Source organism: Bubalus kerabau, chromosome 15 (genome assembly GCF_029407905.1).
Source record: "Bubalus kerabau isolate K-KA32 ecotype Philippines breed swamp buffalo chromosome 15, PCC_UOA_SB_1v2, whole genome shotgun sequence".
Lineage (NCBI taxonomy): Eukaryota > Metazoa > Chordata > Mammalia > Artiodactyla > Bovidae > Bubalus > Bubalus kerabau.
Window position 1 is genome coordinate 20,414,250 of NC_073638.1, and position 14,747 is coordinate 20,428,996.

The window sequence follows — 14,747 nt, forward strand, 5'->3', positions numbered from 1 at the left end:
TTTCTGGGCTCTTAGTTCTACTCCGCTGGTCTATCTATCTGCCCTGATCCACACTATGTCCAGTGTCACACTGTTTTGATAACTATACATTTGTATTAAAATTTGAAATCAGGAAGTATGAGTCCTTCAACTTTGTTCTTCTTTTTCAAGATTATTTTGACTTTTTTGAGGTCTCTTGAGATTCCATTTAAGTTTTAGATGGAGTTTTCTATTTCTGAAAAAATAAAAAGATGGAATTTTGATAGGGAGTGCATTGAATCATAGGTCACTTACAGCAACAACAGCAACAATTGTGGTTTGTTGACTCAATGGTATTAAGTCTTTCAATCCATGAACATGGGATAGATTTTCACTTATTTATGTCTTTGTTAATTTCAGTATAGTTTTCAGTGTTCAAGTTTCTTACTTCCTTGATTATGTGACTTTCTAAATATTTTCTTCTTTTTAATATTATTGTAAATGGAATTTGTTTCATAATTTCTTTCCAGATTGTTCAATACAAGTGTACAGAAATGAAATTGACTTTTGTGTATGGATTTTTTATCCTGCAACTTTGCTGAATTTGTTTATTAGTAATAACAGGGCATTTTTTATTTTTGGTGGAATGTTTAGGGTCTTTTACATATAAGATCCTGTCATCTGGGAAAAGAGAAATTTTATTCTTTCTTTTCAATATAGATATTTTTTACATTTCTCTTTCTTGTGAAATTTCTCTATCTAGAGATTCCAACACTCTGTTAAATAGACTTACTGAAAATAGACATCTTTGTCCCATTCCTTATCTTAGAAAAAAAATTTTCAGTTTTTCCCTGAGTAAGCTGTGGGTTATTTATATATGACCTTTATTATATTGGGGCTTCCCTTGTGGTTCAGCTGGTAAAGAATCCACCTGCAATGCGAGAGATCTGGGTTCATCCCTGGGTTGGGAAGATCCCCTGGAGAAGGGAAAGGCTACCTACTCCAGTATTCTGGCCTGGAAAATTCCACAGACTGTATAGTCCATGGAGTCACAAAAAGTTGGACATGGCTGAGTGACTTTCACACTTTATTAAATTTTGAGGGCATCTTTTTTGATTCCTATCTTATTGAGTGCTTTTTTTAAATCATAAAATTGTGCTGAATTTTGTCAAATGCTTTTGCTACAGAATTGAACTGATCATGTGATTTCTTCCCTTAATTCTATTAATGTGGCATATTATATCAATTTTTATGTGTTGTAACTATCTTTGCATTCCAGGAATAAATCCCAGTTGGTTATGGTGTATGATACTTTTTAATATGCTGCTAAATTTAGTTTACTAGTATTTTTTGAGGATTTCTATGTCAATATTCATAGAAATATTGGTCTACAGCTTTCTTTAATTGTCTATCTTTGTCTGGCTTTGGTGTCAGGGCAAGGCTGGGCCTTCTCTCATAGAATGAATTAGGAAGTATTCTCGTCTCTTCAAGTTTTGGTAAAAGTTTGAAAAGGATTGGTGTTAATTCTCCTTCAGAAGTTTGGTAGAGTTCACTAGTGAAGCAGTCTGACCCAGGGCTTTTCATGTAGAGATATTTTTTTGATATTAATTAAATCTCCTTACTAGTTACAGGTCTATTCAGTTTTTCTATATCTTCATGATTGATCATAGAGCACAACCAGGTATGGATGTGCTTAACTATTTGTTGAAAGGGTGAATGAATAAATGAAGACGTGTGTTAGGGATGGAGGCAGGCTCATGGGCCAGGCCCAGATGTTGAGAGAGTGTCTACAGAAGGAGAAATTACAGTAATAATAATGATGGTAGTGACCATTTATTGAATCTTTACTATTTGTGATGTTGTTACACTTTTGTTGTCGTTGTTTAGCTGTTAAGTCATGTTCGACTTTTTGTGGCCCCAGGGATTGTAGCCCGCCAGTCTCCTCTGCCCATGGGATTTCCCAGGCAAGAATGCTGGAGAGGGTAGCCATTTCCTTCCCCAGGCTATCTTCTCAATCCAGGGATTAAATGCGTGTCTCCCGCATCTCCCGCATTGCAGGCAGATTCTTTACCACTGAGCCATAAGGGAAGCTTGTGTTTTATACATACTGCTGCTGCTGCTGCTAAGTCGCTTCAGTTGTGTCCGACTCTGTGCGACCCCATAGACAGCAGCCCACCAGGCTCCCCCGTCCCTGGGATTCTCCAGGCAAGAACACTGGAGTGGGTTGCCATTTCCTTCTCCAATGCGTGAAAGTGAAAAGTGAAAGGGAAGTTGCTCAGTCGTGTCCGACTCTAGCGACCCCATGGACTGCAGCCAACCAGGCTCCTCCGTCCATGGGATTTTCTAGGCAAAAGTACTGGAGTGGGGTGCCATTGCCTTCTCTGGTGTTTTATACATACCATACGTTAATTAATTTAATTCTCATGACCTTTGCGGTGGATATTATATTTCTTAATTCCTCACTGAGCAAATGGAAGGTCGGAAAAGGCAGCTAGCTGCCCATGGTTCCACAGCCTGTAGGACTCAGAGTAAGGACTTGAAGGCAGATTTTGCAACTTCGCATTCCAGCCTCTTGTAGGAAGGTACAATCAATAGATTTTCCCCTTTACCACAGCTGTGCTCAGGGTCAGCTTTACACATCACTCACTGCCTCAAGCACTGTGCGCGGAAGTTCAAAGCAAAGAAACCTGACTGTCTTGCCAGTGTAGGAGATGTGAAGGATTTGGGGACTGATCAAGAAACAGATATGACCATGAGGTGGCAGCAGCACACTCAGTCTTTATTTGGGTGACGCTTTACCCACTTTGCCAGTAGGGGAAACTCCTCGCCATGTGAGGCCGTCAAGGGCTACAGCGTGGGGACTTCCACTCAGACAGGGAGAAGGACAAGGGAGACCCCAGGAAGAAGGGACCAGAGGAGGTGCCTACATGTCTAGGTGCTGTCACTCAGGAATCTCTGGCTCAGAGAACTTGGAAGGGAAGTAATGGCTCAGGGGCTTTATAGCCACAGGATCTATCTTATCTGTGGCTGGTTTTCACAAGCTTTGCTAAGCACCCAGGTTCTAAATGGCTAAAACTTTGCTTATTTGGGCTATGTTTAAGACAATTGGAAGTGTACAGATTTGAGTTATAAGTTGTTAAGAGTGGGAGTTAAAGGGTTCTGGCCTAATCTCTGCAGAAGTAAACAGTCTAGGGGTCAATATACAGAGGCCACCTTTGGGTCATTTATATAACCCCCACGGAGCTCTTAAGCACTAAGAGGAAATCAGGCCACATAATAGGCCTCTAGAAACCCACTCAGAGCTGAATCAGCCCTGTTATCCAGGGGTCCTCAGAAACGGAAATTAATCTCTTAAGAAGACCACTAAAAATGTAGAAATTAAATAAACAATTCTAAACAGAAGGGGCAATAAATTTAAACAACAAATTTTAGTGAGAGCCTTTCCAGAAAAAGTAAATAAACAAATAATAATATTACTCAGAAGACTATATTTTTCTCTTTCTCAATGCATTTGCTTGATGAGATTTTCCAAAGTCCAGTAGCCTCTCTAGAGTTGACCACTGCTGTGTGTGTGAGGGTGGACTTGAGCCTTGGGCATGTAGAAAGTGACTCATCATCACAGCAGCTAACACTTGCTCACCCTTACCCGGTGCCAGACTCGTGTTCACAGTGTGATCTGTGGATCAGTGCTGATCCATGATCTGTTTGTTAATTTGTTGTTGCTCTTGTTCAGTTGCTAAGTTGTGTCCAACTTTTTTGTGACCCTATGGACCACAGCATGCCAGGCTGCTCTGTCCTTCACTATCTCTCAGAGATTGCCCAAATTCATGTCCATTGAGTCAGTGGTGCTATCTAATCATCTCATCCTCTGTTTCCCCCTTCCCCTTTTGTCTTCAATCTTTCCCAACATCAGGGTCTTTTCTTTTTTTTTTTTTTTAATTTTATTTTATTTTTAAACTTTACAAAATTGTATTAGTTTTGCCAAATATCAAAATGAATCCGCCACAGGTATACATGTGTTGCCCATCCTGAACCCTCCTCCCTCCTCCCTCCCCATACCATCCCTCTGGGTCTTCCCAGTGCACTAGCCCCAAGCATCCAGTATCATGCATTGAACCTGGACTGGCAACTCGTTTCATACATGATATTTTACATGTTTAAATGCCATTCTCCCAAATCTTCCCACCCTCTCCCTCTCCCACAGGGTCCATAAGACTGTTCTATACATCAGTGTCTCTTTTGCTGTCTCGTACACAGGGTTATTGTTACCATCTTTCTAAATTCCATATACATGCGTTAGTATACTGTATTGGTGTTTTTCTTTCTGGCTTACTTCACTCTGTATAATAGGCTCCAGTTTCATCCACCTCATTAGAACTGATTCAAATGTATTCTTTTTAATGGCTAAGTAGTACTCCATTGTGTATATGTACCATAGCTTTCTTATCCATTCATTTGCTGATGGACATCTAGGTTGCTTCCATGTCCTGGCTATTATAAACAGTGCTGCGATGAACATTGGGGTACACGTGTCTTAACATCAGGGTCTTTTCTAAGGAGTCAACTCTTGGCATCACATGGCCAAAGTAATGGAGCTTCAGCTTCAGCATCAGTTCTTCCAATGAATATTCAGGGTTGATTTCCTTTAGGATTGACTGATGTGATCTCCTTGCAGTCTAAGGGACTCTCAAGAGTCTTTTCTAGCACAGCAGTTCAAAAGCATCAATTCTTCAGCACTCAACCTTCTTTATGGTCCAACTGTTGTATCTGTACATGACAACTGGAAAAACCGTAGCTTTGATGCTATGGAACTTTGTCAGCAAAGTGATGTCTCTGTTTTTTAATACACTGTCTAGGTTAGTCATAGCTTTCCTTCTAAGGAGCAAGAGTCTTTTAATTTCATGACTGCAGTCACCATCCATGGTGATTTTGAGTATAGGAATGGAAAATTAGCTTTTAAATATTGGTACAGCAATTGGAGATTGTTGCAACTTCCAACCATGTGATCATTGTTCTAGCAGTTTATTTTCCTTGTATTTTACAAAAGGATCAGTTCCAAGTTTGAAAAAAAAAAACAACAAATGGACCCAGAAACCAAAAACTGGTCCTTTACTTCAGATAGTTGAGAGATGAATTACCTGCTCCAGGTTATACAGTTAGCAAGTAGATGCTGGGGTTTGAATTAGGTGACCTGAGTTCAAGTCTAAGTTCTCAGGGACCGTGCTGTGTGAGCCCTCGGATGCCGTACCTCACCTCCTTGACAATCATTTGGCTTCTGGTTGTGGCTGCAGCAGTTTTGGGCACAGTCCTTCCGTTTAATGACTCTAAAGCCCATTCTAGAGCTTGAGCTGAATGGTCGATGAACAAGAGAGGGCAGGGGTTGCTGGTGGTGCCTGGACACTAAGGTTTGGAAGGCTGGGGCAGAGGTATTTGTGATATTAATCACTTGTGGCCAGGAAGCCAGGGGTTCCATCCACACAAACGAGGGTTTCAGCACTTCACACTAATTACCATGGTCTCACAGCTGTGATCAATTCGTTTTCTCACTTTGTGCTCAAGCCTGGTCCATAGGGACTGATGTGAGGAGGTGTAAAAATAAGTTCTGTTTCCAGCCAGATTAATTACGGGCTCTGCCGAGGCCCCCTTGCAGCAGCCTGGACTGCAAGATTGATTGGCTCGGGATCCAGGCCCAGCTGCAGGAAGGCCCCGCTGGCCAGCACAGGGCTGCCCGAGGGGTGCAGCTGAAGCCAAGGGGCAGCTGGCCTTGCAGTGCCCAGTCTCAGCTCCCTCTGCAGCCCCCACCTGAAGGCCCTTCTTCCTTCTCCCCACCTTTCTCAGTGCTGTGCTGGAAAATGAGAATGAGACAACATAAAATGCCCAGGACAGGAAGCAGAATGTTGGGGATGCCCGACAAAGGTAGTTGTTATTGTTGTTATTACTGTTGGTGTGATTTATTTTTATTATTTCTTCTTATAAACATCTGTCTTCTTCCAAACTCTGAGCTCCTTAGGGGTAGGGACTGTTTCCTGTTTTCTTTTGTCCCTGGACCTAGTGTGGTGCTGGACACACCATGAATGCTTTGTAAATGTCTGTTGAGTGAATAAATCAGTTGATTCAATTGACTCCAATTCTCATTATTGCCTCCTTAAAACTTATACATTTCATTTGTTATTGGCTTCCTTTCCCATAATATCCATATCCCGTAAATAATTAAGTCCTAGGTGGGCTTGCCCCACTATGCCAGGGAAGCTGACCTCAAGTCCTTCTGTTAAACGGGACAGCTTTCAGTTGAGTGATGCCCCCTCTCCCCTTGTATTCACTCACACACATTAATTTGATCCATCATTACTGAGGGCCTGTTTGCACCACACGCTGAGTTAATAGCTGGAGGGAGAGCTAAGAAGAACACAGGCCCTGCTTTCAACTTGTGATTGGTGTGAGCACACAGCAGGGATCTGGACCCAGGCTTGAGGGGCTGGGGAAGAGGTTTCAGGCAAAGGATGGTATGGCTAAGTGCCGCTGGATGCATTGGAGGAAGGGACGGAGGGACATATGCGGGGAAGAGTTGGGAGGTTGACAGTATTGGATTTGAGGTGTAGATAGTTCACTTTCACTGCAAAATAAGGGAATGGATTGGACGAGAGAAAGTCTGGAGGACAGAGACAAGTCTTGCAGGTTAGAGATTTTGGTAGATTGGATGTGTTTATGTGGAGAGTCTAAAAATCCAGTCCGTTCTTTGCTACCATGGCCAGAATCCTAACAGGCTTTTAAAATTTTAACTGAATAAACAGCTGCACAAATTCTGATCTAATCTACGAACTGTTTAAATAAATTATGTATGTTGATACTCCAAAGGCAAGCAATCTGGCACTGCATATTTCACCAGGCAGTGAGTAAGGGGGACTGTGGGTGTCATATGTGTGTGTGCGTGCATGCGTGCGTGTGTGCATGCATGCGTGTGTGTGTGCTGGGGCAGAGCATAAGTGAGTGTGTGCTCCTTAGATAAATGATTTTCAAGCTGCTGAGTTACAAAGTTAAGAAATGACACCTCTGAGGAACCGTTGAGGAGATCTGCTTACTGTGCCTAGAGTCAGCGGAAGTCACAGGTGGTAGGCAGAGGCGAGGTTGGGGGGCGCTCACTATTTCATGTGTGTGAAGAGACGGCTTGCAGGGACAGAGGTAAATCATGTTTTCTATTCCTGCTGACAGCAGGGGATCAATACAGTTGAAATTCAATTATTGGGATGAAATGTTTTTGCAGACAGAAAGTTTTCCTAGGGATTTGTGAGGTCTTCTTTGGGGTCTCCTGAGGGAGAGGGGTGGGGAGAGGGGCTACCTGAGAGCAGAAGGGTCCCTGCCCCTGCTGGGAAGGCACCCAGCGGCTGGGGGTCACAGGTCCTGCGAGTAGTCAGAATCCTCCAGGTCACCCGGCAACACCCAGCTCCTCCAGACCCTGCAGGAAGACAGGCTCCATGGCCAGACAGAGGGAGAGGCACCCTCTTGAACGCAACAAAGGTTTGGGGCATCCATGAATGAGACCTACGATGGCTGAGGTGTACTGAGCGCTAACTACGTGCCAGGAGGAGGCCTAAGCACCTTCCTGATTTTACTGAGTCCTCCTAACAACCTCTTGTAAAACTACTGAAGCCCCTGGTTTACGTGTGAGCAAACTGAACCTGTGTTAAGGTAAGTTAATGTAAGCATAAGCTACACTCCCTTGGACTGCAAGAAGGTCCAACCAGTCCATCCTAAAGGAAAGCAGCCCTGAATATTCATTGGAAGGACTGAAACTCCAATGTAGGAGGCCCCAGTCAGATTCCTAGGTCAGGAAGATCCCCTGGAGAAAGGATAGGCTACCCACTCCAGTATTCTTGGGCTGAAGCTGAAGCTCCAATACTTTAGCCACCTGATGCAAAGAACTGACTCATTGGGAAAGACCCTGGTGCTGGGAAAGATTGAAGGCAGGAGGAGAAGGGGATGACGGAGGATGAGATGGTTGTATGGCATCACTCACTCAATGGATATGAGTTTGAGTAAGCTCTGGGAGTTGGTGATAGACAGGGAAGCCTGGCATGCTGCAGTCCATGGGGTCAGAAAGAGTCGGACACGACTGAGCGACTGAACTGAACTGAACTGAATGAAACTACACTGTGTTACCCAAGTATGCACATCCTGGGATTTTGGAGCCCTCAGCCCCAGGCTCCTCTTCTTCATGGTATCAGAGAAATACACTGATGGGTGGGGGTGGGGTTCTCCCCAGCAGCAGCTCTGGGACAAGAAGGCATAGATGTCAGGGTCCTCCTGGCTCCTGTCCCGGTTCCCTCGCCACTACCCAACATCCAGCTAATGCATCTCCTTTGAGCTAGAGTTAGAAATTCTGTCACTTGTAGCTGTTGGGTACCGACTGATAACCACGCATGGGTCAGCAGAAGACCTGGGAGTTGGATCCAGGCGGCCTGGCTCCAGAGCTTGCTCTCCTGATGGCTCCAGAATGTGCCCAGAGGCAGCACAGCACAGAGCCACCTCTGAGCGAACCTCTTATGGAAAGAAGGGACTGCAAGTGCCCAGAAGGCCCACCAAGAGTCGACCAAGAGCTGCTGCTTCTCTGCTCAGCAGTGTGCACTGAGAGCTAAGATTCCAAGTTTCCAAGTTTTGTGCTTAACATTCCACAATGTTATCTTCTGAGTGTTTACATCTTCTGAGTGATGCACAGAGGTGGTGACCTTGGTCCCATCTCTTGATGCCCATGGCCCTGGTCAGGTAGGAGTTTAGCACTTAAAGTGGTCCCCAGAAGCTGCAGCCACAGCCCACCTTCTCCTCAGCTCCCCACTCTGACTTGTCTTCCCTGTAGATTCCATGGGCTTCTTTGCTCCCTCCAGCCCCTAAGCTGTGCTGTGGGGCCATCTGAGGTCAGTGGCTTCCTCTCTGCCCTTTTCTCTGGAAGGAAGGCTTGGTTCCCTGGTAAAGTAATGTGAAGTTTCAGGAGGCAGGTAAGAGAACTTCGTGGTTAGAGCTGCACTTACACTTGTCCTTAAGAGACTGGTCATGGTCCGTCCAGGATGCTGCCTCCACACAATTGTTCTTCACTTGTGTTGGCTTCTCTAATCCCCCTAAAGATTGTTCTGCTCAATTGCCTGGCTGCTCACAGGCAAGCCTATTTGGTCAGGAAAATGCCAGCCCGATTGTTTTCCAGTCTGGTGTGTTTCCTTGCCCAACTTGAGTTTCTTCCATCTAACTCTGAATTTTTTCCTATTTTTCCTGGCTTGTTAGATGGCTCTCTGGCCCATCTCTTGGGCATCAGGCTTCCTGGAGTCCTGCAGGCAGTGTCCTGGGAAGCCAGCAAAGAGGCCCCGGGTAGAAAATGGGACTTTGAAAAAATCCTACTTACTTCAAGAGAAAAAAGGCATAGAATTTGTGATTCAGTGAACTCATTCAGCAATGTGGAAGACATTAGTTCTCAATTACTTTAAACTTGAAAAGCAAAATAAATACTAATAGACCGAAGCAATCAATTCATTAATCTTATGATGCCATTTCTTTCCACTTGATGCACTGTATAATTGATTACATTCTATTTATTGTTATTTCCTTTTTGAATAGGCACATGATTTATTCACAAAGCTGTAAGTATAAAAACTTATGAAGAGATGTTTTCCTCCCAGTCTTGTTTCTCATCTGCCCTGCCCCATAAATAACCATGAATTTTAATGTTTTTAAATGACTAAAATCTATCTTTCAAACCAATATTTGTTCTCCCTTAGACTTAGTTTTAACTTAATTTTATCTGACAGGTTAAAAAAAGAAACTGTTTTCTCACATTATCTTCTGAGATGATCACTACCTCAAAAATAATAAAATGTGCATGTCACATAACCAAGATTCCGTTGCCATCTTTGAAATTCTTGTCTCTGGTGTTTTTACAAGTGAGTCTCCACTGACTTCAGATGACCTGATAGGAAGTGTTGTGTCTCAAAATCCCAGAAAGATTTGTTGAGTGTCAAATCTTAACATGTATGGAAATACTTAGTACTATGGAGAATTTATCCACAGTGGCACTCAGTTGTTAAGAAGACTCTCTGGCCACTCATGCCCATTGTCCACTCAGGGTGTTGACGTGTGTGACCAGAGAAATGTCAGACACAAAGGCCTCCTTGGGAAATGCCGTCAGCTGAGATAAAAACAAATGTAGCCTGAGCACCACCGCACACCAGCGCTGCCTGGGCTCTGTCAAGGGGTAAGCAATGGTTTTAAGGTAGTTTTAAGTTGGGTGTTTTGCCTGGAAGTGGGTGTATTGGGAGGGAATGTGTGGAGATTGAGAAAGAGAGAGAAAATAAAAGAGAGAAAAAGAAAGAGAGAGAATGAGGGGGAGAAAGAGCAATAGGAATCAGCCAGAGGAACTTTTGAAAACTATCAGTCCCCAAGCCTCACATCCTAGAATTCTGACTTAGTTTATTTGGAGTGGAGCCCAGGTATGACTGTATTTTTAAAAAGCTTCATTTTCACAATGATTCTACTGTGTAGCCAAGTGACAAACCACTATGCTAAGGCCATTAGAATCCAAAATATTTACCTTGAATCACACTGAGATAAAAAAGTGTGTGATTACAATTTGTGTTGAGCAGGTCTCACATTATAAAGATTGATTTACTTTGCTGTCAGAGAGTAAAGTGAGTAAAGTGAACAGTAAAACTAGTTTTTCCCCTCATGTATCCAGATAAAGTCATTTACTATCTGTTTGACTTTGACTATGTCAATTCAACCCTAGAGCCAAGGTCAAAACTAAAACAGTGAGAACTCAACCCCTTGCAGATGGGCATTATGTGGATAGTCCTGACGTTCATGGCTTGGTGCCTTGTCTTTCTCTGGATTTCCCTCCCTGTCCTGCTCTGTAAAATGATCATTACCTTCTTCTCTTTGTACCTAAAAACAAATCTTCTGTTCAGAGCTCCCAGCCACACAGGGGGCCATTACCTCCCAACCTGGTCTCAAGGTCATATCACTTTATTCTTACTCTTGGAGAAACACAGTGCACGGCTCTGAGGAGATAAAGTGTACATCTTTATTTATTTGACCACAGAGCACTGTTTTGTGTTCATGAGAGAGCAGTGAGGTGTCCCACAGACCCGAGCTTGCATCTTGAATGAGGCACTTGCCAGCACGTTAGCCCATCTCCAAGATGGCCTGTGATGACTCTCACCAGTGGGGGGTGTGCCCGTGGGTCGTCCTCTCCCACGTTGACTGAGGGCTGACCTGAGTGACCAGTGTAACCCTGTGTGAGTGATGTTGTGTGACTTCTGGGGTAGCTCCCTTGGAGGAAGTCAGCCGCCATGATGTGACGACCCAAGCAGCTCTGTGACGAAGTCTACACGGCAGGGCTGAGGCCTCCCTTCAACAGCAGCTCCACCTTGTGGTGAGCCACTTTGGGAGTGGATCTTCCAGTCACAGCCAAGCCTCCAGCGGACTGTAGCCCTGACTGACATCTTGACTGCACCTTCATGAGAGACTCTGAGCTAAAAGTGCCAGCTAACCTGACTCACAAAACTTGTGAGAGATGGTAAATGCTTACTGTTCTCAGCGATGATGTTTTGAAATGTCTATTATTCAGCAATAGATGACCAGGATACTGGTAGATTTTACCTTTGGTCTCAGTTTCCTCACCTGTAAATTGGGCATCACAGCCTCTCTTTCTCTTTTTTATCACAGTATCTTCTTCATAGGTTATTTTAAAGGAGAAAATTCTTGACCTTGAGCATATTATGAATAATTGGGAGTTGTTTTTATTAACTCTTTTCCATTCTGAACTCTCTCTTTAGTTTCCATCCCCTTAAAACTTCTTGTATCATTTGCACTATTTATGACTGTATTTGTTGTTCCAAGTACATGGAAACCTCCTTGTGTTTCATGTCGTCTGTTTCATCTGACAACATCTAGAAAACAATCTTCTAGATTCATAGTACAGGGGGTAATAGGTGGACTCTCTAAAGGCATGTTTTGTTGTGTCCTGGAAGAGTCTCCTGTGGGGGAGCTTGATGGTAGCCATTACCCTGTATATTCATGCTGCAGCTGTGTGTGGGGACCGGGCACCTTACACGGCCAGGCTTCAGAGCCACGAAGCCGTCTTACCAGTCACAGATGTCACCATCGCAGGTGACAGGAGGAACCTGGAGCGTTAGGGGCCTCACTACTCCAATCCTGTAGTTTCCATTTTGAACAGCTCTCAAATCTCTCCGTGTCCGTCCTCGCAGCTCCTGCCGTAGGCCAGGCCACCATCATCTCTCGACTGCACTGTCACAAGGCCTTATCCTCCCTTCCAGGGTTTTTGCCCCCATCTCCCTGAAAGCATGCCTTAATCCTGCAGTTAGAAAAATCTTTTTAAAATTTAAATTTGATTATGTAACATGATTTATTAGAACCTGCAAGGTCTGGTTCCTACGCATCCTTCTGGTCTCTCCTCCCCACACATATCTATTTGCAGTTCTGAATGTGGTCATTTCTTGTTTTCAACCTTTTTATTTTGTATTGGGGCAGAGCCGATTAACAAACAAAGTTGTGATAGGTTCAGGTGAACAGCAAAGGGACTCAGACATACATATACATGTATCCATTCTCCCCCAAACTACCCTCCCATCCAGGTAACACTGAGCAGAGTTCCATGTGCTACACAGTAGGTCCTTGTTGGTCATCCATTTTAAATACAGCAGTGTGTACATCTCATCAAACCCTGGGAGATGGTGAGGGACAGGGAGGCTGGAGTGCTGCAATAAATGGGGTCACAAAGAGTTAGACACGACTTGGTGACTGAACAACAACAGCCCAAACTCCCCAACCATCCCCCTCCCTGATTCCTCCCCCTGCAACCATAAACTCATTCTTGATGTCTGTGAGTCTGTTCTGTAAGTAAGTTCATTTCTATCATTTATTTTTAGGTTCCACATATAAGGGATGCATACAATATGTCTGACTCACTTCACTCAGTGTAACGCTCTCTAGGTACTGCAAATCCGTGTTGCTGCAAATGGCATCATTTCATTCTTTTTAATGGCTGAGTAATATTGCATTGTATATATCTACCATATCTTCTTTATCCCAGAATATAATTTCTTTCTAGTCTTCTGAGCTTTGCACACAGTTTTCTCTCTGCTTCAAACTGTGTAACATACAAAGTTCCAAAAAGTCCTCCCAAAACACCACCACCATCTAGATCCCACAGTTCTCTCATCCCAGATTTGCCGTGGCTACATTAAATCCTACCATTCACTGATGGAGACACTCCAAAGTTTAATAGGTATTTCCTCCAGTTAGATGGCAGATAACTGACATGGGGTGAGTGGATGGGGGTTGGAGAGTTATATACCTGTTTGACTTCTAGGCATTAGAGACTGTATTGTCCACATGAATCCCAAAACCATTCCAACCAACTGATGGCTATGGCACATTGGGCTGGTGGGTGACAACAGTTAGATGTGAACAAAAAGAACATCAGTGTAGAATTCTGGGACCAAGGGGCCCACAAATGGACCACCACCTGGCCCACACCCTTCTTCTGAACTCCGGGCTGGAAAGCCAATTGCCAACTGGGCATCTCCACTTAACCTGTCCTACAGGTACCTCAAACTCCACACATCTATAACCACACTCATCATGGGTACTTCCAGACCTTCTCATCCTCTGGCATTTCCTATCTTGGTGAATTAATGGGGCCTTCAACCACCCAGTCCTTGAGCTGGAACAACAGTCACTCACAAATATATAGTTTGTATATGTCATCTGTTTCATCTGACAACATCTAGAAAACAATCTTCTAGATTCATAGTACAGGGGGTAATAGGTGGACTCTCTAAAGGCATGTATATACTCACTCCTATATAGTCTACACATTAAATATCTCTTCTTGGTCAGTCTTCCCTTTTCTATTTACACTGCTCCTGTCTTGGTTCTGAGTTTCTCTCCACACACTCCCTGTAATATCTGGAAAATGCAGATCTCTCCTGACTAAAATTCCTTAATGACTCCCTTAGTCTATAAGATCGAGCCCCAGATCCCTGTCATTGCACCCAGGGAACATCATGAGGGGCCCCTGCCTTCCTCTGCAGCCTCACCTTTGATCTATACCTAATCACATCCTGTGATTTGTCTATGATGAACCCCACACTATTCTACTGTCTCTGGATCAGGCTGTGAGGTTTCATGCCCACCCAGAGCCTTTCTCACACCATCCTCTCTGCCTAGAAAGTTCCTCCTTAATCTTCCACCCATCCCACAAATATCCCCTCAAAAAGCAACTTGAAGTCTTAAAGTCTTGAAAGATCTTTTAAGATGCAGTGCAAGCACCAAGAAGCCTTTCCTGACCACCACCTTGCCCTCTCCCCATTGGAGAGTGTTTACATGGTGAGTGTTCCCCATTTTAGCAGCAACAGGTCGACTGGAGGAGGGTACCTGGGGGACAGAGTCTGAGTCTGTTAGGCAATGGTATGAAAAATTTGCTCAGCGGAAACCATCAGTGGGAGGGAGGGTGATCCAGGATTAACTATTTTGGATTTGGAAGGAGCACTTTGGCCCTCGGCCTACAAGAAACAGGAGTGAGCGTGGAGGGGATGAGGCCGCTGGCTGGGAGAGCTCAGTCTGTGGGACGAGAAGGCTGGCAGACACCCTCTCTGGCTCCTCACACCTTCCACGCTTCTGGCTTTGGGGTTTGTGGAAATAGTCCGAATGTGGGAGCAGGAGGTGGGGGTGGGGCAGCTCACATAAAGGGGGTTGAGGGGCAGCAGATGGGGAGGAAGAAGACAGAT